The sequence below is a fragment of the Sceloporus occidentalis genome, unplaced genomic scaffold (assembly GCF_023333645.1).
Source record: "Sceloporus occidentalis isolate IW3139 unplaced genomic scaffold, rSceOcc1.0.p SCAF_12, whole genome shotgun sequence".
Lineage (NCBI taxonomy): Eukaryota > Metazoa > Chordata > Lepidosauria > Squamata > Phrynosomatidae > Sceloporus > Sceloporus occidentalis.
Window position 1 is genome coordinate 16318220 of NW_028316992.1, and position 26434 is coordinate 16344653.

Genomic DNA, 26434 nt, shown 5'->3' on the forward strand with positions numbered 1-26434 from the left:
CCAGTGAGATCTGAAGTCTCAAGGAATGGACTCAGAGGGCTCTTGATTTAACGATGCGCAAATACGCTCCTTTCAACTACTGAGTCATGGGCGTCCAGGCTCAGAGAGAAGTCCAGTCAGATCTGAAGTCTCAAGGAATGGACTCAGAGGGCACATGATTTTACGATGCGCAAATACGCTCCTGGCAATTACTGAGTCATGGGCGTCCAGGCTCAGAGAGAAGTCCAGTCAGATCTGAAGTCTCAAGGAATGGACTCAGAGGGCACATGATTATACCATGCGCAAATACGCTCCTGGCAACTACTGAGTCATGGGCGTCCAGGCTCAGAGAGAAGTCCAGTCAGATCTGAAGTCTCAAGGAATGGACTCAGAGGGCACATGATTTTACGATGCGCAAATACGCTCCTGGCAACTACTGAGTCATGGGCGTCCAGGCTCAGAGAGAAGTCCAGTCAGATCTGAAGTCTCAAGGAATGGACTCAGAGGGCACATGATTTTAGGATGCGCAAATACGCTCCTGGCAACTACTGAGTCATGGGCGTCCAGGCTCAGAGAGAAGTCCAGTCAGATCTGAAGTCTCAAGGAATGGACTCAGAGGGCACATGATTTTAGGATGCGCAAATACGCTCCTGGCAACAACTGAGTCATGGGCGTCCAGGCTCAGAGAGAAGTCCAGTGAGATCTGAAGTCTCAAGGAATGGACTCAGAGGGCACATGATTTTACGATGCGCAAATACGCTCCTGGCAACTACTGAGTCATGGGCGTCCAGTTTCACAGAGAAGTCCAGTCAGATCTGCAGTCTCAAGGAATGGACTCAGAGGACACGTGATTTTACGATGCGCAAATACGCTCCTGGCAAGTACTGAGTCATGGGCGTCCAGGCTCAGAGAGAAGTCCAGTCAGATCTGAAGTCTCAAGGAATGGACTCAGAGGGCACATGATTATACCATGCGCAAATACGCTCCTGGCAACTACTGAGTCATGGGCGTCCAGGCTCAGAGAGAAGTCCAGTCAGATCTGAAGTCTCAAGGAATGGACTCAGAGGGCACATGATTTTACGATGCGCAAATACGCTCCTGGCAACTACTGAGTCATGGGCGTCCAGATTCACAGAGAAGTCCAGTCAGATCTGAAGTCTCAAGGAATGGACTCAGAGGGCACGTGATTTTACGATGCGCAAATACGCTCCTGGCAACTACTGAGTCATGGGCGTCCAGGCTCAGAGAGAAGTCCAGTCAGATCTGAAGTCTCAAGGAATGGACTCAGAGGGCACATGATTTTAGGATGCGCAAATACGCTCCTGGCAACTACTGAGTCATGGGCGTCCAGGCTCAGAGAGAAGTCCAGTCAGATCTGAAGTCTGAAGGAATGGACTCAGAGGGCACATGATTTTACGATGCGCAAATACGCTCCTGGCAACAACTGAGTCATGGGCGTCCAGACTCAGAGAGAAGTCCAGTGAGATCTGAAGTCTCAAGGAATGGACTCAGAGGGCACATGATTTTACGATGCGCAAATACGCTCCTGGCAACTACTGAGTCATGGGCGTCCAGATTCACAGAGAAGTCCAGTCAGATCTGCAGTCTCAAGGAATGGACTCAGAGGACACGTGATTTTACGATGCGCAAATACGCTCCTGGCAAGTACTGAGTCATGGGCGTCCAGGCTCAGAGAGAAGTCCAGTCAGATCTGAAGTCTCAAGGAATGGACTCAGAGGGCACATGATTTTACGATGCACAAATACGCTCCTGGCAATTACTGAGTCATGGGCGTCCAGGCTCAGAGAGAAGTCCAGTCAGATCTGAAGTCTCAAGGAATGGACTCAGAGGGCAGATAATTTTACAATTCGCAGATACGCTCCTGGCAACTACTGAGTCATGGGCGTCCAAGCTCAGAGAGAAGTCCAGTTATATCTGAAGTCTCAAGGAATGGACTCAGAGGGCACATGATTTTACGATGCGCAAATACGCTCCTGGCAACTACTGAGTCATGGGCGTCCAGGCTCAGAGAGAAGTCCAGTCAGATCTGAAGTCTCAAGGAATGGACTCAGAGGGCACATGATTTTACGATGCGCAAATACGCTCCTGGCAACTACTGAGTCATGGGCGTCCAGGCTCAGAGAGAAGTCCAGTCAGATCTGAAGTCTCAAGGAATGGACTGAGAGGGCACATGATTTTAGGATGCGCAAATACGCTCCTGGCAACTACTGAGTCATGGGCGTCCAGGCTCAGAGAGAAGTCCAGTCAGATCTGAAGTCTCAAGGAATGGACTCAGAGGCCACATGATTTTACGATGCGCAAATACGCTCCTGGCAACAACTGAGTCATGGGCGTCCAGACTCAGAGAGAAGTCCAGTGAGATCTGAAGTCTCAAGGAATGGACTCAGAGGGCACATGATTTTACGATGCGCAAATACGCTCCTGGCAACTACTGAGTCATGGGCGTCCAGATTCACAGAGAAGTCCAGTCAGATCTGCAGTCTCAAGGAATGGACTCAGAGGGCACGTGATTTTACGATGCGCAAATACGCTCCTGGCAAGTACTGAGTCATGGGCGTCCAGGCTCAGAGAGAAGTCCAGTCAGATCTGAAGTCTCAAGGAATGGACTCAGAGGGCACATGATTTTACGATGCACAAATACGCTCCTGGCAATTACTGAGTCATGGGCGTCCAGGCTCAGAGAGAAGTCCAGTCAGATCTGAAGTATCAAGGAATGGACTCAGAGGGCACATGATTTTACCATGCGCAAATACGCTCCTGGCAACTACTGAGTCATGGGCGTCCAGGCTCAGAGAGAAGTCCAGTGAGATCTGAAGTCTCAAGGAATGGACTCAGAGGGCACATGATTTAACGATGCGCAAATACGCTCCTTTCAACTACTGAGTCATGGGCGTCCAGGCTCAGAGAGAAGTCCAGTCAGATCTGAAGTCTCAAGGAATGGACTCAGAGGGCACATGATTTTACGATGCGCAAATACGCTCCTGGCAATTACTGAGTCATGGGCGTCCAGGCTCAGAGAGAAGTCCAGTCAGATCTGAAGTCTCAAGGAATGGACTCAGAGGGCATATGATCATACCATGCGCAAATACGCTCCTGGCAACTACTGAGTCATGGGCGTCCAGGCTCAGAGAGAAGTCCAGTCAGATCTGAAGTCTCAAGGAATGGACTCAGAGGGCACATGATTTTACGATGCGCAAATATGCTCCTGGCAACTACTGAGTCATGGGCGTCCAGGCTCAGAGAGAAGTCCAGTCAGATCTGAAGTCTCAAGGAATGGACTCAGAGGGCACATGATTTTACGATGCGCAAATACGCTCCTGGCAACAACTGAGTCATGGGCGTCCAGACTCAGAGAGAAGTCCAGTGAGATCTGAAGTCTCAAGGAATGGACTCAGAGGGCACATGATTTTACGATGCGCAAATACGCTCCTGGCAACTACTGAGTCATGGGCGTCCAGATTCACAGAGAAGTCCAGTCAGATCTGCAGTCTCAAGGAATGGACTCAGAGGACACGTGATTTTACGATGCGCAAATACGCTCCTGGCAAGTACTGAGTCATGGGCGTCCAGGCTCAGAGAGAAGTCCAGTCAGATCTGAAGTCTCAAGGAATGGACTCAGAGGGCACATGATTTTACGATGCACAAATACGCTCCTGGCAATTACTGAGTCATGGGCGTCCAGGCTTAGAGAGAAGTCCAGTCAGATCTGAAGTCTCAAGGAATGGACTCAGAGGGCAGATAATTTTACAATTCGCAGATACGCTCCTGGCAACTACTGAGTCATGGGCGTCCAAGCTCAGAGAGAAGTCCAGTTATATCTGAAGTCTCAAGGAATGGACTCAGAGGGCACATGATTTTACGATGCGCAAATACGCTCCTGGCAACTACTGAGTCATGGGCGTCCAGGCTCAGAGAGAAGTCCAGTCAGATCTGAAGTCTCAAGGAATGGACTCAGAGGGCACATGATTTTACGATGCGCAAATACGCTCCTGGCAACTACTGAGTCATGGGCGTCCAGGCTCAGAGAGAAGTCCAGTCAGATCTGAAGTCTCAAGGAATGGACTGAGAGGGCACATGATTTTAGGATGCGCAAATACGCTCCTGGCAACTACTGAGTCATGGGGGTCCAGGCTCAGAGAGAAGTCCAGTCAGATCTGAAGTCTCAAGGAATGGACTCAGAGGGCACATGATTTTACGATACGCAAATACGCTCCTGGCAACAACTGAGTCATGGGCGTCCAGACTCAGAGAGAAGTCCAGTGAGATCTGAAGTCTCAAGGAATGGACTCAGAGGGCACATGATTTTACGATGCGCAAATACGCTCCTGGCAACTACTGAGTCATGGGTGTCCAGATTCACAGAGAAGTCCAGTCAGATCTGCAGTCTCAAGGAATGGACTCAGAGGACATGTGATTTTACGATGCGCAAATACGCTCCTGGCAAGTACTGAGTCATGGGCGTCCAGGCTCAGAGAGAAGTCCAGTCAGATCTGAAGTCTCAAGGAATGGACTCAGAGGGCACATGATTTTACGATGCACAAATACGCTCCTGGCAATTACTGAGTCATGGGCGTCCAGGCTCAGAGAGAAGTCCAGTCAGATCTGAAGTCTCAAGGAATGGACTCAGAGGGCAGATAATTTTACAATTCGCAGATACGCTCCTGGCAACTACTGAGTCATGGGCGTCCAAGCTCAGAGAGAAGTCCAGTTATATCTGAAGTCTCAAGGAATGGACTCAGAGGGCACATGATTTTACGATGCGCAAATACGCTCCTGGCAACTACTGAGTCATGGGCGTCCAGGCTCAGAGAGAAGTCCAGTCAGATCTGAAGTCTCAAGGAATGGACTCAGAGGCCACATGATTTTACGATGCGCAAATACGCTCCTGGCAACAACTGAGTCATGGGCGTCCAGACTCAGAGAGAAGTCCAGTGAGATCTGAAGTCTCAAGGAATGGACTCAGAGGGCACATGATTTTACGATGCGCAAATACGCTCCTGGCAACTACTGAGTCATGGGCGTCCAGATTCACAGAGAAGTCCAGTCAGATCTGCAGTCTCAAGGAATGGACTCAGAGGGCACGTGATTTTACGATGCGCAAATACGCTCCTGGCAAGTACTGAGTCATGGGCGTCCAGGCTCAGAGAGAAGTCCAGTCAGATCTGAAGTCTCAAGGAATGGACTCAGAGGGCACATGATTTTACGATGCACAAATACGCTCCTGGCAATTACTGAGTCATGGGCGTCCAGGCTCAGAGAGAAGTCCAGTGAGATCTGAAGTCTCAAGGAATGGACTCAGAGGGCACATGATTTAACGATGCGCAAATACGCTCCTTTCAACTACTGAGTCATGGGCGTCCAGGCTCAGAGAGAAGTCCAGTCAGATCTGAAGTCTCAAGGAATGGACTCAGAGGGCACATGATTTTACGATGCGCAAATACGCTCCTGGCAATTACTGAGTCATGGGCGTCCAGGCTCAGAGAGAAGTCCAGTCAGATCTGAAGTCTCAAGGAATGGACTCAGAGGGCACATGATTATACCATGCGCAAATACGCTCCTGGCAACTACTGAGTCATGGGCGTCCAGGCTCAGAGAGAAGTCCAGTCAGATCTGAAGTCTCAAGGAATGGACTCAGAGGGCACATGATTTTACGATGCGCAAATACGCTCCTGGCAACTACTGAGTCATGGGCGTCCAGGCTCAGAGAGAAGTCCAGTCAGATCTGAAGTCTCAAGGAATGGACTCAGAGGGCACATGATTTTAGGATGCGCAAATACGCTCCTGGCAACTACTGAGTCATGGGCGTCCAGGCTCAGAGAGAAGTCCAGTCAGATCTGAAGTCTCAAGGAATGGACTCAGAGGGCACATGATTTTAGGATGCGCAAATACGCTCCTGGCAACAACTGAGTCATGGGCGTCGAGACTCAGAGAGAAGTCCAGTGAGATCTGAAGTCTCAAGGAATGGACTCAGAGGGCACATGATTTTACGATGCGCAAATACGCTCCTGGCAACTACTGAGTCATGGGCGTCCAGATTCACAGAGAAGTCCAGTCAGATCTGCAGTCTCAAGGAATGGACTCAGAGGACACGTGATTTTACGATGCGCAAATACGCTCCTGGCAAGTACTGAGTCATGGGCGTCCAGGCTCAGAGAGAAGTCCAGTCAGATCTGAAGTCTCAAAAAATGGACTCAGAGGGCACATGATTATACCATGCGCAAATACGCTCCTGGCAACTACTGAGTCATGGGCGTCCAGGCTCAGAGAGAAGTCCAGTCAGATCTGAAGTCTCAAGGAATGGACTCAGAGGGCACATGATTTTACGATGCGCAAATACGCTCCTGGCAACTACTGAGTCATGGGCGTCCAGATTCACAGAGAAGTCCAGTCAGATCTGAAGTCTCAAGGAATGGACTCAGAGGGCACATGATTTTACGATGCGCAAATACGCTCCTGGCAACTACTGAGTCATGGGCGTCCAGGCTCAGAGAGAAGTCCAGTCAGATCTGAAGTCTCAAGGAATGGACTCAGAGGGCACATGATTTTAGGATGCGCAAATACGCTCCTGGCAACTACTGAGTCATGGGCGTCCAGGCTCAGAGAGAAGTCCAGTCAGATCTGAAGTCTCAAGGAATGGACTCAGAGGGCACATGATTTTACGATGCGCAAATACGCTCCTGGCAACAACTGAGTCATGGGCGTCCAGACTCAGAGAGAAGTCCAGTGAGATCTGAAGTCTCAAGGAATGGACTCAGAGGGCACATGATTTTACGATGCGCAAATACGCTCCTGGCAACTACTGAGTCATGGGCGTCCAGATTCACAGAGAAGTCCAGTCAGATCTGCAGTCTCAAGGAATGGACTCAGAGGACACGTGATTTTACGATGCGCAAATACGCTCCTGGCAAGTACTGAGTCATGGGCGTCCAGGCTCAGAGAGAAGTCCAGTCAGATCTGAAGTCTCAAGGAATGGACTCAGAGGGCAGATAATTTTACAATTCGCAGATACGCTCCTGGCAACTACTGAGTCATGGGCGTCCAAGCTCAGAGAGAAGTCCAGTTATATCTGAAGTCTCAAGGAATGGACTCAGAGGGCACATGATTTTACGATGCGCAAATACGCTCCTGGCAACTACTGAGTCATGGGCGTCCAGGCTCAGAGAGAAGTCCAGTCAGATCTGAAGACTCAAGGAATGGACTCAGAGGGCAAATGATTTTACGATGCGCAAATACGCTCCTGGCAACTACTGAGTCATGGGCGTCCAGGCTCAGAGAGAAGTCCAGTCAGATCTGAAGTCTCAAGGAATGGACTGAGAGGGCACATGATTTTAGGATGCGCAAATACGCTCCTGGCAACTACTGAGTCATGGGCGTCCAGGCTCAGAGAGAAGTCCAGTCAGATCTGAAGTCTCAAGGAATGGACTCAGAGGCCACATGATTTTACGATGCGCAAATACGCTCCTGGCAACAACTGAGTCATGGGCGTCCAGACTCAGAGAGAAGTCCAGTGAGATCTGAAGTCTCAAGGAATGGACTCAGAGGGCACATGATTTTACGATGCGCAAATACGCTCCTGGCAACTACTGAGTCATGGGCGTCCAGATTCACAGAGAAGTCCAGTCAGATCTGCAGTCTCAAGGAATGGACTCAGAGGGCACGTGATTTTACGATGCGCAAATACGCTCCTGGCAATTACTGAGTCATGGGCGTCCAGGCTCAGAGAGAAGTCCAGTCAGATCTGAAGTCTCAAGGAATGGACTCAGAGGGCACATGATTTTACGATGCACAAATACGCTCCTGGCAATTACTGAGTCATGGGCGTCCAGGCTCAGAGAGAAGTCCAGTCAGATCTGAAGTATCAAGGAATGGACTCAGAGGGCACATGATTTTACCATGCGCAAATACGCTCCTGGCAACAACTGAGTCATGGGCGTCCAGGCTCAGAGAGAAGTCCAGTGAGATCTGAAGTCTCAAGGAATGGACTCAGAGGGCACATGATTTAACGATGCGCAAATACGCTCCTTTCAACTACTGAGTCATGGGCGTCCAGGCTCAGAGAGAAGTCCAGTCAGATCTGAAGTCTCAAGGAATGGACTCAGAGGGCACATGATTTTACGATGCGCAAATACGCTCCTGGCAATTACTGAGTCATGGGCGTCCAGGCTCAGAGAGAAGTCCAGTCAGATCTGAAGTCTCAAGGAATGGACTCAGAGGGCACATGATTATACCATGCGCAAATACGCTCCTGGCAACTACTGAGTCATGGGCGTCCAGGCTCAGAGAGAAGTCCAGTCAGATCTGAAGTCTCAAGGAATGGACTCAGAGGGCACATGATTTTAGGATGCGCAAATACGCTCCTGGCAACTACTGAGTCATGGGCGTCCAGGCTCAGAGAGAAGTCCAGTCAGATCTGAAGTCTCAAGGAATGGACTCAGAGGGCACATGATTTTAGGATGCGCAAATACGCTCCTGGCAACTACTGAGTCATGGGCGTCCAGGCTCAGAGAGAAGTCCAGTCAGATCTGAAGTCTCAAGGAATGGACTCAGAGGGCACGTGATTTTACGATGCGCAAATACGCTCCTGGCAAGTACTGAGTCATGGGCGTCCAGGCTCAGAGAGAAGTCCAGTCAGATCTGAAGTCTCAAGGAATGGACTCAGAGGGCACATGATTTTACGATGCACAAATACGCTCCTGGCAATTACTGAGTCATGGGCGTCCAGGCTCAGAGAGAAGTCCAGTGAGATCTGAAGTCTCAAGGAATGGACTCAGAGGGCACATGATTTAACGATGCGCAAATACGCTCCTTTCAACTACTGAGTCATGGGCGTCCAGGCTCAGAGAGAAGTCCAGTCAGATCTGAAGTCTCAAGGAATGGACTCAGAGGGCACATGATTTTACGATGCGCAAATACGCTCCTGGCAATTACTGAGTCATGGGCGTCCAGGCTCAGAGAGAAGTCCAGTCAGATCTGAAGTCTCAAGGAATGGACTCAGAGGGCACATGATTATACCATGCGCAAATACGCTCCTGGCAACTACTGAGTCATGGGCGTCCAGGCTCAGAGAGAAGTCCAGTCAGATCTGAAGTCTCAAGGAATGGACTCAGAGGGCACATGATTTTACGATGCACAAATACGCTCCTGGCAATTACTGAGTCATGGGCGTCCAGGCTCAGAGAGAAGTCCAGTCAGATCTGAAGTCTCAAGGAATGGACTCAGAGGGCAGATAATTTTACAATTCGCAGATACGCTCCTGGCAACTACTGAGTCATGGGCGTCCAAGCTCAGAGAGAAGTCCAGTCAGATCTGAAGTCTCAAGGAATGGACTCAGAGGGCACATGACTTTACGATGCGCAAATACGCTCCTGGCAATTACTGAGTCATGGGCGTCCAGGCTCAGAGAGAAGTCCAGTCAGATCTGAAGTCTCAAGGAATGGACTCAGAGGGCACATGATTATACCATGCGCAAATACGCTCCTGGCAACTACTGAGTCATGGGCGTCCAGGCTCAGAGAGAAGTCCAGTCAGATCTGAAGTCTCAAGGAATGGACTCAGAGGGCACATGATTTTACGATGCGCAAATACGCTCCTGGCAACTACTGAGTCATGGGCGTCCAGGCTCAGAGAGAAGTCCAGTCAGATCTGAAGTCTCAAGGAATGGACTCAGAGGGCACATGATTTTAGGATGCGCAAATACGCTCCTGGCAACTACTGAGTCATGGGCGTCCAGGCTCAGAGAGAAGTCCAGTCAGATCTGAAGTCTCAAGGAATGGACTCAGAGGGCACATGATTTTAGGATGCGCAAATACGCTCCTGGCAACAACTGAGTCATGGGCGTCGAGACTCAGAGAGAAGTCCAGTGAGATCTGAAGTCTCAAGGAATGGACTCAGAGGGCACATGATTTTACGATGCGCAAATACGCTCCTGGCAACTACTGAGTCATGGGCGTCCAGATTCACAGAGAAGTCCAGTCAGATCTGCAGTCTCAAGGAATGGACTCAGAGGACACGTGATTTTACGATGCGCAAATACGCTCCTGGCAAGTACTGAGTCATGGGCGTCCAGGCTCAGAGAGAAGTCCAGTCAGATCTGAAGTCTCAAAAAATGGACTCAGAGGGCACATGATTATACCATGCGCAAATACGCTCCTGGCAACTACTGAGTCATGGGCGTCCAGGCTCAGAGAGAAGTCCAGTCAGATCTGAAGTCTCAAGGAATGGACTCAGAGGGCACATGATTTTACGATGCGCAAATACGCTCCTGGCAACTACTGAGTCATGGGCGTCCAGATTCACAGAGAAGTCCAGTCAGATCTGAAGTCTCAAGGAATGGACTCAGAGGGCACATGATTTTACGATGCGCAAATACGCTCCTGGCAACTACTGAGTCATGGGCGTCCAGGCTCAGAGAGAAGTCCAGTCAGATCTGAAGTCTCAAGGAATGGACTCAGAGGGCACATGATTTTAGGATGCGCAAATACGCTCCTGGCAACTACTGAGTCATGGGCGTCCAGGCTCAGAGAGAAGTCCAGTCAGATCTGAAGTCTCAAGGAATGGACTCAGAGGGCACATGATTTTACGATGCGCAAATACGCTCCTGGCAACAACTGAGTCATGGGCGTCCAGACTCAGAGAGAAGTCCAGTGAGATCTGAAGTCTCAAGGAATGGACTCAGAGGGCACATGATTTTACGATGCGCAAATACGCTCCTGGCAACTACTGAGTCATGGGCGTCCAGATTCACAGAGAAGTCCAGTCAGATCTGCAGTCTCAAGGAATGGACTCAGAGGACACGTGATTTTACGATGCGCAAATACGCTCCTGGCAAGTACTGAGTCATGGGCGTCCAGGCTCAGAGAGAAGTCCAGTCAGATCTGAAGTCTCAAGGAATGGACTCAGAGGGCAGATAATTTTACAATTCGCAGATACGCTCCTGGCAACTACTGAGTCATGGGCGTCCAAGCTTAGAGAGAAGTCCAGTTATATCTGAAGTCTCAAGGAATGGACTCAGAGGGCACATGATTTTACGATGCGCAAATACGCTCCTGGCAACTACTGAGTCATGGGCGTCCAGGCTCAGAGAGAAGTCCAGTCAGATCTGAAGTCTCAAGGAATGGACTCAGAGGGCAAATGATTTTACGATGCGCAAATACGCTCCTGGCAACTACTGAGTCATGGGCGTCCAGGCTCAGAGAGAAGTCCAGTCAGATCTGAAGTCTCAAGGAATGGACTGAGAGGGCACATGATTTTAGGATGCGCAAATACGCTCCTGGCAACTACTGAGTCATGGGCGTCCAGGCTCAGAGAGAAGTCCAGTCAGATCTGAAGTCTCAAGGAATGGACTCAGAGGCCACATGATTTTACGATGCGCAAATACGCTCCTGGCAACAACTGAGTCATGGGCGTCCAGACTCAGAGAGAAGTCCAGTGAGATCTGAAGTCTCAAGGAATGGACTCAGAGGGCACATGATTTTACGATGCGCAAATACGCTCCTGGCAACTACTGAGTCATGGGCGTCCAGATTCACAGAGAAGTCCAGTCAGATCTGCAGTCTCAAGGAATGGATTCAGAGGGCACGTGATTTTACGATGCGCAAATACGCTCCTGGCAATTACTGAGTCATGGGCGTCCAGGCTCAGAGAGAAGTCCAGTCAGATCTGAAGTCTCAAGGAATGGACTCAGAGGGCACATGATTTTACGATGCACAAATACGCTCCTGGCAATTACTGAGTCATGGGCGTCCAGGCTCAGAGAGAAGTCCAGTCAGATCTGAAGTCTCAAGGAATGGACTCAGAGGGCACATGATTTTACCATGCGCAAATACGCTCCTGGCAACAACTGAGTCATGGGCGTCCAGGCTCAGAGAGAAGTCCAGTGAGATCTGAAGTCTCAAGGAATGGACTCAGAGGGCACATGATTTAACGATGCGCAAATACGCTCCTTTCAACTACTGAGTCATGGGCGTCCAGGCTCAGAGAGAAGTCCAGTCAGATCTGAAGTCTCAAGGAATGGACTCAGAGGGCACATGATTTTACGATGCGCAAATACGCTCCTGGCAATTACTGAGTCATGGGCGTCCAGGCTCAGAGAGAAGTCCAGTCAGATCTGAAGTCTCAAGGAATAGACTCAGAGGGCACATGATTATACCATGCGCAAATACGCTCCTGGCAACTACTGAGTCATGGGCGTCCAGGCTCAGAGAGAAGTCCAGTCAGATCTGAAGTCTCAAGGAATGGACTCAGAGGGCACATGATTTTACGATGCGCAAATACGCTCCTGGCAACTACTGAGTCATGGGCGTCCAGGCTCAGAGAGAAGTCCAGTCAGATCTGAAGTCTCAAGGAATGGACTCAGAGGGCACATGATTTTAGGATGCGCAAATACGCTCCTGGCAACTACTGAGTCATGGGCGTCCAGGCTCAGAGAGAAGTCCAGTCAGATCTGAAGTCTCAAGGAATGGACTCAGAGGGCACGTGATTTTACGATGCGCAAATACGCTCCTGGCAAGTACTGAGTCATGGGCGTCCAGGCTCAGAGAGAAGTCCAGTCAGATCTGAAGTCTCAAGGAATGGACTCAGAGGGCACATGATTTTACGATGCACAAATACGCTCCTGGCAATTACTGAGTCATGGGCGTCCAGGCTCAGAGAGAAGTCCAGTGAGATCTGAAGTCTCAAGGAATGGACTCAGAGGGCACATGATTTAACGATGCGCAAATACGCTCCTTTCAACTACTGAGTCATGGGCGTCCAGGCTCAGAGAGAAGTCCAGTCAGATCTGAAGTCTCAAGGAATGGACTCAGAGGGCACATGATTTTACGATGCGCAAATACGCTCCTGGCAATTACTGAGTCATGGGCGTCCAGGCTCAGAGAGAAGTCCAGTCAGATCTGAAGTCTCAAGGAATGGACTCAGAGGGCACATGATTATACCATGCGCAAATACGCTCCTGGCAACTACTGAGTCATGGGCGTCCAGGCTCAGAGAGAAGTCCAGTCAGATCTGAAGTCTCAAGGAATGGACTCAGAGGGCACATGATTTTACGATGCGCAAATACGCTCCTGGCAACTACTGAGTCATGGGCGTCCAGGCTCAGAGAGAAGTCCAGTCAGATCTGAAGTCTCAAGGAATGGACTCAGAGGGCACATGATTTTAGGATGCGCAAATACGCTCCTGGCAACTACTGAGTCATGGGCGTCCAGGCTCAGAGAGAAGTCCAGTCAGATCTGAAGTCTCAAGGAATGGACTCAGAGGGCACATGATTTTAGGATGCGCAAATACGCTCCTGGCAACAACTGAGTCATGGGCGTCGAGACTCAGAGAGAAGTCCAGTGAGATCTGAAGTCTCAAGGAATGGACTCAGAGGGCACATGATTTTACGATGCGCAAATACGCTCCTGGCAACTACTGAGTCATGGGCGTCCAGATTCACAGAGAAGTCCAGTCAGATCTGCAGTCTCAAGGAATGGACTCAGAGGACACGTGATTTTACGATGCACAAATACGCTCCTGGCAAGTACTGAGTCATGGGCGTCCAGGCTCAGAGAGAAGTCCAGTCAGATCTGAAGTCTCAAGGAATGGACTCAGAGGGCACATGATTTTACGATGCGCAAATACGCTCCTGGCAACTACTGAGTCATGGGCGTCCAGATTCACAGAGAAGTCCAGTCAGATCTGAAGTCTCAAGGAATGGACTCAGAGGGCACATGATTTTACGATGCGCAAATACGCTCCTGGCAACTACTGAGTCATGGGCGTCCAGATTCACAGAGAAGTCCAGTCAGATCTGAAGTCTCAAAAAATGGACTCAGAGGGCACATGATTATACCATGCGCAAATACGCTCCTGGCAACTACTGAGTCATGGGCGTCCAGGCTCAGAGAGAAGTCCAGTCAGATCTGAAGTCTCAAGGAATGGACTCAGAGGGCACATGATTTTACGATGCGCAAATACGCTCCTGGCAACTACTGAGTCATGGGCGTCCAGATTCACAGAGAAGTCCAGTCAGATCTGAAGTCTTAAGGAATGGACTCAGAGGGCACATGATTTTACGATGCGCAAATACGCTCCTGGCAACTACTGAGTCATGGGCGTCCAGGCTCAGAGAGAAGTCCAGTCAGATCTGAAGTCTCAAGGAATGGACTCAGAGGGCACATGATTTTAGGATGCGCAAATACGCTCCTGGCAACTACTGAGTCATGGGCGTCCAGGCTCAGAGAGAAGTCCAGTCAGATCTGAAGTCTCAAGGAATGGACTCAGAGGGCACATGATTTTACGATGCGCAAATACGCTCCTGGCAACAACTGAGTCATGGGCGTCCAGACTCAGAGAGAAGTCCAGTGAGATCTGAAGTCTCAAGGAATGGACTCAGAGGGCACATGATTTTACGATGCGCAAATACGCTCCTGGCAACTACTGAGTCATGGGCGTCCAGATTCACAGAGAAGTCCAGTCAGATCTGCAGTCTCAAGGAATGGACTCAGAGGACACGTGATTTTACGATGCGCAAATACGCTCCTGGCAAGTACTGAGTCATGGGCGTCCAGGCTCAGAGAGAAGTCCAGTCAGATCTGAAGTCTCAAGGAATGGACTCAGAGGGCACATGATTTTACGATGCACAAATACGCTCCTGGCAATTACTGAGTCATGGGCGTCCAGGCTCAGAGAGAAGTCCAGTCAGATCTGAAGTCTCAAGGAATGGACTCAGAGGGCAGATAATTTTACAATTCGCAGATACGCTCCTGGCAACTACTGAGTCATGGGCGTCCAAGCTCAGAGAGAAGTCCAGTTATATCTGAAGTCTCAAGGAATGGACTCAGAGGGCACATGATTTTACGATGCGCAAATACGCTCCTGGCAACTACTGAGTCATGGGCGTCCAGGCTCAGAGAGAAGTCCAGTCAGATCTGAAGTCTCAAGGAATGGACTCAGAGGGCAAATGATTTTACGATGCGCAAATACGCTCCTGGCAACTACTGAGTCATGGGCGTCCAGGCTCAGAGAGAAGTCCAGTCAGATCTGAAGTCTCAAGGAATGGACTAAGAGGGCACATGATTTTAGGATGCGCAAATACGCTCCTGGCAACTACTGAGTCATGGGCGTCCAGGCTCAGAGAGAAGTCCAGTCAGATCTGAAGTCTCAAGGAATGGACTCAGAGGCCACATGCTTTTACGATGCGCAAATACGCTCCTGGCAACAACTGAGTCATGGGCGTCCAGACTCAGAGAGAAGTCCAGTGAGATCTGAAGTCTCAAGGAATGGACTCAGAGGGCACATGATTTTACGATGCGCAAATACGCTCCTGGCAACTACTGAGTCATGGGCGTCCAGATTCACAGAGAAGTCCAGTCAGATCTGCAGTCTCAAGGAATGGACTCAGAGGGCACGTGATTTTACGATGCGCAAATACGCTCCTGGCAATTACTGAGTCATGGGCGTCCAGGCTCAGAGAGAAGTCCAGTCAGATCTGAAGTCTCAAGGAATGGACTCAGAGGGCACATGATTTTACGATGCACAAATACGCTCCTGGCAATTACTGAGTCATGGGCGTCCAGGCTCAGAGAGAAGTCCAGTCAGATCTGAAGTATCAAGGAATGGACTCAGAGGGCACATGATTTTACCATGCGCAAATACGCTCCTGGCAACAACTGAGTCATGGGCGTCCAGGCTCAGAGAGAAGTCCAGTGAGATCTGAAGTCTCAAGGAATGGACTCAGAGGGCACATGATTTAACGATGCGCAAATACGCTCCTTTCAACTACTGAGTCATGGGCGTCCAGGCTCAGAGAGAAGTCCAGTCAGATCTGAAGTCTCAAGGAATGGACTCAGAGGGCACATGATTTTACGATGCGCAAATACGCTCCTGGCAATTACTGAGTCATGGGCGTCCAGGCTCAGAGAGAAGTCCAGTCAGATCTGAAGTCTCAAGGAATGGACTCAGAGGGCACATGATTATACCATGCGCAAATACGCTCCTGGCAACTACTGAGTCATGGGCGTCCAGGCTCAGAGAGAAGTCCAGTCAGATCTGAAGTCTCAAGGAATGGACTCAGAGGGCACATGATTTTACGATGCGCAAATACGCTCCTGGCAACTACTGAGTCATGGGCGTCCAGGCTCAGAGAGAAGTCCAGTCAGATCTGAAGTCTCAAGGAATGGACTCAGAGGGCACATGATTTTACGATGCGCAAATACGCTCCTGGCAACTACTGAGTCATGGGCGTCCAGATTCACAGAGAAGTCCAGTCAGATCTGAAGTCTCAAGGAATGGACTCAGAGGGCACATGATTTTACGATGCGCAAATACGCTCCTGGCAACTACTGAGTCATGGGCGTCCAGATTCACAGAGAAGTCCAGTCCGATCTGAAGTCTCAAAAAATGGACTCAGAGGGCACATGATTATACCATGCGCAAATACGCTCCTGGCAACTACTGAGTCATGGGCGTCCAGGCTCAGAGAGAAGTCCAGTCAGATCTGAAGTCTCAAGGAATGGACTCAGAGGGCACATGATTTTACCATGCGCAAATACGCTCCTGGCAACTACTGAGTCATGGGCGTCCAGATTCACAGAGAAGTCCAGTCAGATCTGAAGTCTTAAGGAATGGACTCAGAGGGCACATGATTTTACGATGCGCAAATACGCTCCTGGCAACTACTGAGTCATGGGCGTCCAGGCTCAGAGAGAAGTCCAGTCAGATCTGAAGTCTCAAGGAATGGACTCAGAGGGCACATGATTTTAGGATGCGCAAATACGCTCCTGGCAACTACTGAGTCATGGGCGTCCAGGCTCAGAGAGAAGTCCAGTCAGATCTGAAGTCTCAAGGAATGGACTCAGAGGGCACATGATTTTACGATGCGCAAATACGCTCCTGGCAACAACTGAGTCATGGGCGTCCAGACTCAGAGAGAAGTCCAGTGAGATCTGAAGTCTCAAGGAATGGACTCAGAGGGCACATGATTTTACGATGCGCAAATACGCTCCTGGCAACTACTGAGTCATGGGCGTCCAGATTCACAGAGAAGTCCAGTCAGATCTGCAGTCGCAAGGAATGGACTCAGAGGACACGTGATTTTACGATGCGCAAATACGCTCCTGGCAAGTACTGAGTCATGGGCGTCCAGGCTCAGAGAGAAGTCCAGTCAGATCTGAAGTCTCAAGGAATGGACTCAGAGGGCACATGATTTTACGATGCACAAATACGCTCCTGGCAATTACTGAGTCATGGGCGTCCAGGCTCAGAGAGAAGTCCAGTCAGATCTGAAGTCTCAAGGAATGGACTCAGAGGGCAGATAATTTTACAATTCGCAGATACGCTCCTGGCAACTACTGAGTCATGGGCGTCCAAGCTCAGAGAGAAGTCCAGTTATATCTGAAGTCTCAAGGAATGGACTCAGAGGGCACATGATTTTACGATGCGCAAATACGCTCCTGGCAACTACTGAGTCATGGGCGTCCAGGCTCAGAGAGAAGTCCAGTCAGATCTGAAGTCTCAAGGAATGGACTCAGAGGGCAAATGATTTTACGATGCGCAAATACGCTCCTGGCAACTACTGAGTCATGGGCGTCCAGGCTCAGAGAGAAGTCCAGTCAGATCTGAAGTCTCAAGGAATGGACTGAGAGGGCACATGATTTTAGGATGCGCAAATACGCTCCTGGCAACTACTGAGTCATGGGCGTCCAGGCTCAGAGAGAAGTCCAGTCAGATCTGAAGTCTCAAGGAATGGACTCAGAGGCCACATGATTTTACGATGCGCAAATACGCTCCTGGCAACAACTGAGTCATGGGCGTCCAGACTCAGAGAGAAGTCCAGTGAGATCTGAAGTCTCAAGGAATGGACTCAGAGGGCACATGATTTTACGATGCGCAAATACGCTCCTGGCAACTACTGAGTCATGGGCGTCCAGATTCACAGAGAAGTCCAGTCAGATCTGCAGTCTCAAGGAATGGACTCAGAGGGCACGTGATTTTACGATGCGCAAATACGCTCCTGGCAATTACTGAGTCATGGGCGTCCAGGCTCAGAGAGAAGTCCAGTCAGATCTGAAGTCTCAAGGAATGGACTCAGAGGGCACATGATTTTACGATGCACAAATACGCTCCTGGCAATTACTGAGTCATGGGCGTCCAGGCTCAGAGAGAAGTCCAGTCAGATCTGAAGTATCAAGGAATGGACTCAGAGGGCACATGATTTTACCATGCGCAAATACGCTCCTGGCAACAACTGAGTCATGGGCGTCCAGGCTCAGAGAGAAGTCCAGTGAGATCTGAAGTCTCAAGGAATGGACTCAGAGGGCACATGATTTAACGATGCGCAAATACGCTCCTTTCAACTACTGAGTCATGGGCGTCCAGGCTCAGAGAGAAGTCCAGTCAGATCTGAAGTCTCAAGGAATGGACTCAGAGGGCACATGATTTTACGATGCGCAAATACGCTCCTGGCAATTACTGAGTCATGGGCGTCCAGGCTCAGAGAGAAGTCCAGTCAGATCTGAAGTCTCAAGGAATGGACTCAGAGGGCACATGATTATACCATGCGCAAATACGCTCCTGGCAACTACTGAGTCATGGGCGTCCAGGCTCAGAGAGAAGTCCAGTCAGATCTGAAGTCTCAAGGAATGGACTCAGAGGGCACATGATTTTACGATGCGCAAATACGCTCCTGGCAACTACTGAGTCATGGGCGTCCAGGCTCAGAGAGAAGTCCAGTCAGATCTGAAGTCTCAAGGAATGGACTCAGAGGGCACATGATTTTAGGATGCGCAAATACGCTCCTGGCAACTACTGAGTCATGGGCGTCCAGGCTCAGAGAGAAGTCCAGTCAGATCTGAAGTCTCAAGGAATGGACTCAGAGGGCACATGATTTTACGATGCGCAAATACGCTCCTGGCAACAACTGAGTCATGGGCGTCCAGACTCAGAGAGAAGTCCAGTGAGATCTGAAGTCTCAAGGAATGGACTCAGAGGGCACATGATTTTACGATGCGCAAATACGCTCCTGGCAACTACTGAGTCATGGGCGTCCAGATTCACAGAGAAGTCCAGTCAGATCTGCAGTCTCAAGGAATGGACTCAGAGGACACGTGATTTTACGATGCGCAAATACGCTCCTGGCAAGTACTGAGTCATGGGCGTCCAGGCTCAGAGAGAAGTCCAGTCAGATCTGAAGTCTCAAGGAATGGACTCAGAGGGCACATGATTTTACGATGCACAAATACGCTCCTGGCAATTACTGAGTCATGGGCGTCCAGGCTCAGAGAGAAGTCCAGTCAGATCTGAAGTCTCAAGGAATGGACTCAGAGGGCAGATAATTTTACAATTCGCAGATACGCTCCTGGCAACTACTGAGTCATGGGCGTCCAAGCTCAGAGAGAAGTCCAGTTATATCTGAAGTCTCAAGGAATGGACTCAGAGGGCACATGATTTTACGATGCGCAAATACGCTCCTGGCAACTACTGAGTCATGGGCGTCCAGGCTCAGAGAGAAGTCCAGTCAGATCTGAAGTCTCAAGGAATGGACTCAGAGGGCACATGATTTTACGATGCGCAAATACGCTCCTGGCAACTACTGAGTCATGGGCGTCCAGGCTCAGAGAGAAGTCCAGTCAGATCTGAAGTCTCAAGGAATGGACTCAGAGGGCACATGATTTTAGGATGCGCAAATACGCTCCTGGCAACTACTGAGTCATGGGCGTCCAGGCTCAGAGAGAAGTCCAGTCAGATCTGAAGTCTCAAGGAATGGACTCAGAGGGCACATGATTTTACGATACGCAAATACGCTCCTGGCAACAACTGAGTCATGGGCGTCCAGACTCAGAGAGAAGTCCAGTGAGATCTGAAGTCTCAAGGAATGGACTCAGAGGGCACATGATTTTACGATGCGCAAATACGCTCCTGGCAACTACTGAGTCATGGGCGTCCAGATTCACAGAGAAGTCCAGTCAGATCTGCAGTCTCAAGGAATGGACTCAGAGGACACATGATTTTACGATGCGCAAATACGCTCCTGGCAAGTACTGAGTCATGGGCGTCCAGGCTCAGAGAGAAGTCCAGTCAGATCTGAAGTCTCAAGGAATGGACTCAGAGGGCACATGATTTTACGATGCACAAATACGCTCCTGGCAATTACTGAGTCATGGGCGTCCAGGCTCAGAGAGAAGTCCAGTCAGATCTGAAGTCTCAAGGAATGGACTCAGAGGGCAGATAATTTTACAATTCGCAGATACGCTCCTGGCAACTACTGAGTCATGGGCGTCCAAGCTCAGAGAGAAGTCCAGTTATATCTGAAGTCTCAAGGAATGGACTCAGAGGGCACATGATTTTACGATGCGCAAATACGCTCCTGGCAACTACTGAGTCATGGGCGTCCAGGCTCAGAGAGAAGTCCAGTCAGATCTGAAGTCTCAAGGAATGGACTCAGAGGGCACATGATTTTACGATGCGCAAATACGCTCCTGGCAACTACTGAGTCATGGGCGTCCAGGCTCAGAGAGAAGTCCAGTCAGATCTGAAGTCTCAAGGAATGGACTGAGAGGGCACATGATTTTAGGATGCGCAAATACGCTCCTGGCAACTACTGAGTCATGGGCGTCCAGGCTCAGAGAGAAGTCCAGTCAGATCTGAAGTCTCAAGGAATGGACTCAGAGGCCACATGATTTTACGATGCGCAAATACGCTCCTGGCAACAACTGAGTCATGGGCGTCCAGACTCAGAGAGAAGTCCAGTGAGATCTGAAGTCTCAAGGAATGGACTCAGAGGGCACATGATTTTACGATGCGCAAATACGCTCTTGGCAACTACTGAGTCATGGGCGTCCAGATTCACAGAGAAGTCCAGTCAGATCTGCAGTCTCAAGGAATGGACTCAGAGGGCACGTGATTTTACGATGCGCAAATACGCTCCTGGCAAGTACTGAGTCATGGGCGTCCAGGCTCAGAGAGAAGTCCAGTCAGATCTGAAGTCTCAAGGAATGGACTCAGAGGGCACATGATTTTACGATGCACAAATACGCTCCTGGCAATTACTGAGTCATGGGCGTCCAGGCTCAGAGAGAAGTCCAGTCAGATCTGAAGTATCAAGGAATGGACTCAGAGGGCACATGATTTAACGATGCGCAAATACGCTCCTTTCAACTACTGAGTCATGGGCGTCCAGGCTCAGAGAGAAGTCCAGTCAGATCTGAAGTCTCAAGGAATGGACTCAGAGGGCACATGATTTTACGATGCGCAAATACGCTCCTGGCAATTACTGAGTCATGGGCGTCCAGGCTCAGAGAGAATTCCAGTCAGATCTGAAGTCTCAAGGAATGGACTCAGAGGGCACATGATTATACCATGCGCAAATACGCTCCTGGCAACTACTGAGTCATGGGCGTCCAGGCTCAGAGAGAAGTCCAGTCAGATCTGAAGTCTCAAGGAATGGACTCAGAGGGCACATGATTTTATGATTCGCAAATACGCTCCTGGCAACTACTGAGTCATGGGCGTCCAGATTCACAGAGAAGTCCAGTCAGATCTGAAGTCTCAAGGAATGGACTCAGAGGGCACATGATTTTACGATGCGCAAATACGCTCCTGGCAACTACTGAGTCATGGGCGTCCAGGCTCAGAGAGAAGTCCAGTCAGATCTGAAGTCTCAAGGAATCGACTCAGAGGGCACATGATTTTACGATGCGCAAATACGCTCCTGGCAATTACTGAGTCATGGTCGTCCAGGCACAGAGAGAAGTCCAGTGAGATCTGAAGTCTCAAGGAATGGACTCAGAGGGCACGTGATTTTACGATGCGCAAATACGCTCCTGGCAACTACTGAGTCATGGGCGTCCAGGCTCAGAGAGAAGTCCAGTGAGATCTGAAGTCTCAAGGAATGGACTCAGAGGGCACATGATTTTACGATGCGCAAATACGCTCCTGGCAACAACTGAGTCATGGGCGTCCAGACTCAGAGAGAAGTCCAGTGAGATCTGAAGTCTCAAGGAATGGACTCAGAGGGCACATGATTTTACGATGCGCAAATACGCTCCTGGCAACTACTGAGTCATGGGCGTCCAGATTCACAGAGAAGTCCAGTCAGATCTGCAGTCTCAAGGAATGGACTCAGAGGACACGTGATTTTACAATGCGCAAATACGCTCCTGGCAAGTACTGAGTCATGGGCGTCCAGGCTCAGAGAGAAGTCCAGTCAGATCTGAAGTCTCAAGGAATGGACTCAGAGGGCACATGATTTTACGATGCACAAATACGCTCCTGGCAATTACTGAGTCATGGGCGTCCAGGCTCAGAGAGAAGTCCAGTCAGATCTGAAGTCTCAAGGAATGGACTCAGAGGGCAGATAATTTTACAATTCGCAGATACGCTCCTGGCAACTACTGAGTCATGGGCGTCCAAGCTCAGAGAGAAGTCCAGTTATATCTGAAGTCTCAAGGAATGGACTCAGAGGGCACATGATTTTACGATGCGCAAATACGCTCCTGGCAACTACTGAGTCATGGGCGTCCAGGCTCAGAGAGAAGTCCAGTCAGATCTGAAGTCTCAAGGAATGGAGTCAGAGGGCACATGATTTTACGATGCGCAAATACGCTCCTGGCAACTACTGAGTCATGGGCGTCCAGGCTCAGAGAGAAGTCCAGTCAGATCTGAAGTCTCAAGGAATGGACTCAGAGGGCACATGATTTTAGGATGCGCATATACGCTCCTGGCAACTACTGAGTCATGGGCGTCCAGGCTCAGAGAGAAGTCCAGTCAGATCTGAAGTCTCAAGGAATGGACTCAGAGGGCACATGATTTTACGATACGCAAATACGCTCCTGGCAACAACTGAGTCATGGGCGTCCAGACTCAGAGAGAAGTCCAGTGAGATCTGAAGTCTCAAGGAATGGACTCAGAGGGCACATGATTTTACGATGCGCAAATACGCTCCTGGCAACTACTGAGTCATGGGCGTCCAGGCTCAGAGAGAAGTCCAGTCAGATCTGCAGTCTCAAGGAATGGACTCAGAGGACATGTGATTTTACGATGCGCAAATACGCTCCTGGCAAGTACTGAGTCATGGGCGTCCAGGCTCAGAGAGAAGTCCAGTCAGATCTGAAGTCTCAAGGAATGGACTCAGAGGGCACATGATTTTACGATGCACAAATACGCTCCTGGCAATTACTGAGTCATGGGCGTCCAGGCTCAGAGAGAAGTCCAGTCAGATCTGAAGTCTCAAGGAATGGACTCAGAGGGCAGATAATTTTACAATTCGCAGATACGCTCCTGGCAACTACTGAGTCATGGGCGTCCAGATTCACAGAGAAGTCCAGTCAGATCTGCAGTCTCAAGGAATGGACTCAGAGGACACGTGATTTTACAATGCGCAAATACGCTCCTGGCAAGTACTGAGTCATGGGCGTCCAGGCTCAGAGAGAAGTCCAGTCAGATCTGAAGTCTCAAGGAATGGACTCAGAGGGCACATGATTTTACGATGCACAAATACGCTCCTGGCAATTACTGAGTCATGGGCGTCCAGGCTCAGAGAGAAGTCCAGTCAGATCTGAAGTCTCAAGGAATGGACTCAGAGGGCAGATAATTTTACAATTCGCAGATACGCTCCTGGCAACTACTGAGTCATGGGCGTCCAAGCTCAGAGAGAAGTCCAGTTATATCTGAAGTCTCAAGGAATGGACTCAGAGGGCACATGATTTTACGATGCGCAAATACGCTCCTGGCAACTACTGAGTCATGGGCGTCCAGGCTCAGAGAGAAGTCCAGTCAGATCTGAAGTCTCAAGGAATGGAGTCAGAGGGCACATGATTTTACGATGCGCAAATACGCTCCTGGCAACTACTGAGTCATGGGCGTCCAGGCTCAGAGAGAAGTCCAGTCAGATCTGAAGTCTCAAGGAATGGACTCAGAGGGCACATGATTTTAGGATGCGCATATACGCTCCTGGCAACTACTGAGTCATGGGCGTCCAGGCTCAGAGAGAAGTCCAGTCAGATCTGAAGTCTCAAGGAATGGACTCAGAGGGCACATGATTTTACGATACGCAAATACGCTCCTGGCAACAACTGAGTCATGGGCGTCCAGACTCAGAGAGAAGTCCAGTGAGATCTGAAGTCTCAAGGAATGGACTCAGAGGGCACATGATTTTACGATGCGCAAATACGCTCCTGGCAACTACTGAGTCATGGGCGTCCAGGCTCAGAGAGAAGTCCAGTCAGATCTGCAGTCTCAAGGAATGGACTCAGAGGACATGTGATTTTACGATGCGCAAATACGCTCCTGGCAAGTACTGAGTCATGGGCGTCCAGGCTCAGAGAGAAGTCCAGTCAGATCTGAAGTCTCAAGGAATGGACTCAGAGGGCACATGATTTTACGATGCACAAATACGCTCCTGGCAATTACTGAGTCATGGGCGTCCAGGCTCAGAGAGAAGTCCAGTCAGATCTGAAGTCTCAAGGAATGGACTCAGAGGGCAGATAATTTTACAATTCGCAGATACGCTCCTGGCAACTACTGAGTCATGGGCGTCCAGGCTCAGAGAGAAGTCCAGTCAGATCTGAAGTCTCAAGGAATGGACTGAGAGGGCACATGATTTTAGGATGCGCAAATACGCTCCTGGCAACTACTGAGTCATGGGCGTCCAGGCTCAGAGAGAAGTCCAGTCAGATCTGAAGTCTCAAGGAATGGACTCAGAGGCCACATGATTTTACGATGCGCAAATACGCTCCTGGCAACAACTGAGTCATGGGCGTCCAGACTCAGAGAGAAGTCCAGTGAGATCTGAAGTCTCAAGGAATGGACTCAGAGGGCACATGATTTTACGATGCGCAAATACGCTCTTGGCAACTACTGAGTCATGGGCGTCCAGATTCACAGAGAAGTCCAGTCAGATCTGCAGTCTCAAGGAATGGACTCAGAGGGCACGTGATTTTACGATGCGCAAATACGCTCCTGGCAAGTACTGAGTCATGGGCGTCCAGGCTCAGAGAGAAGTCCAGTCAGATCTGAAGTCTCAAGGAATGGACTCAGAGGGCACATGATTTTACGATGCACAAATACGCTCCTGGCAATTACTGAGTCATGGGCGTCCAGGCTCAGAGAGAAGTCCAGTCAGATCTGAAGTATCAAGGAATGGACTCAGAGGGCACATGATTTTACCATGCGCAAATACGCTCCTGGCAACAACTGAGTCATGGGCGTCCAGGCTCAGAGAGAAGTCCAGTGAGATCTGAAGTCTCAAGGAATGGACTCAGAGGGCACATGATTTAACGATGCGCAAATACGCTCCTTTCAACTACTGAGTCATGGGCGTCCAGGCTCAGAGAGAAGTCCAGTCAGATCTGAAGTCTCAAGGAATGGACTCAGAGGGCACATGATTTTACGATTCGCAAATACGCTCCTGGCAACTACTGAGTCATGGGCGTCCAGATTCACAGAGAAGTCCAGTCAGATCTGAAGTCTCAAGGAATGGACTCAGAGGGCACATGATTTTACGATGCGCAAATACGCTCCTGGCAACTACTGAGTCATGGGCGTCCAGGCTCAGAGAGAAGTCCAGTCAGATCTGAAGTCTCAAGGAATGGACTCAGAGGGCACATGATTTTAGGATGCGCAAATACGCTCCTGGCAACTACTGAGTCATGGGCGTCCAGGCTCAGAGAGAAGTCCAGTCAGATCTGAAGTCTCAAGGAATGGACTCAGAGGGCACATGATTTTACGATGCGCAAATACGCTCCTGGCAACAACTGAGTCATGGGCGTCCAGACTCAGAGAGAAGTCCAGTGAGATCTGAAGTCTCAAGGAATGGACTCAGAGGGCACATGATTTTACGATGCGCAAGTACGCTCCTGGCAACTACTGAGTCATGGGCGTCCAGATTCACAGAGAAGTCCAGCCAGATCTGCAGTCTCAAGGAATGGACTCAGAGGACACGTGATTTTACGATGCGCAAATACGCTCCTGGCAAGTACTGAGTCATGGGCGTCCAGGCTCAGAGAGAAGTCCAGTCAGATCTGAAGTCTCAAGGAATGGACTCAGAGGGCACATGATTTTACGATGCACAAATACGCTCCTGGCAATTACTGAGTCATGGGCGTCCAGGCTCAGAGAGAAGTCCAGTCAGATCTGAAGTCTCAAGGAATGGACTCAGAGGGCAGATAATTTTACAATTCGCAGATACGCTCCTGGCAACTACTGAGTCATGGGCGTCCAAGCTCAGAGAGAAGTCCAGTTATATCTGAAGTCTCAAGGAATGGACTCAGAGGGCACATGATTTTACGATGCGCAAATACGCTCCTGGCAACTACTGAGTCATGGGCGTCCAGGCTCAGAGAGAAGTCCAGTCAGATCTGAAGTCTCAAGGAATGGACTCAGAGGGCACATGATTTTACGATGCGCAAATACGCTCCTGGCAACTACTGAGTCATGGGCGTCCAGGCTCAGAGAGAAGTCC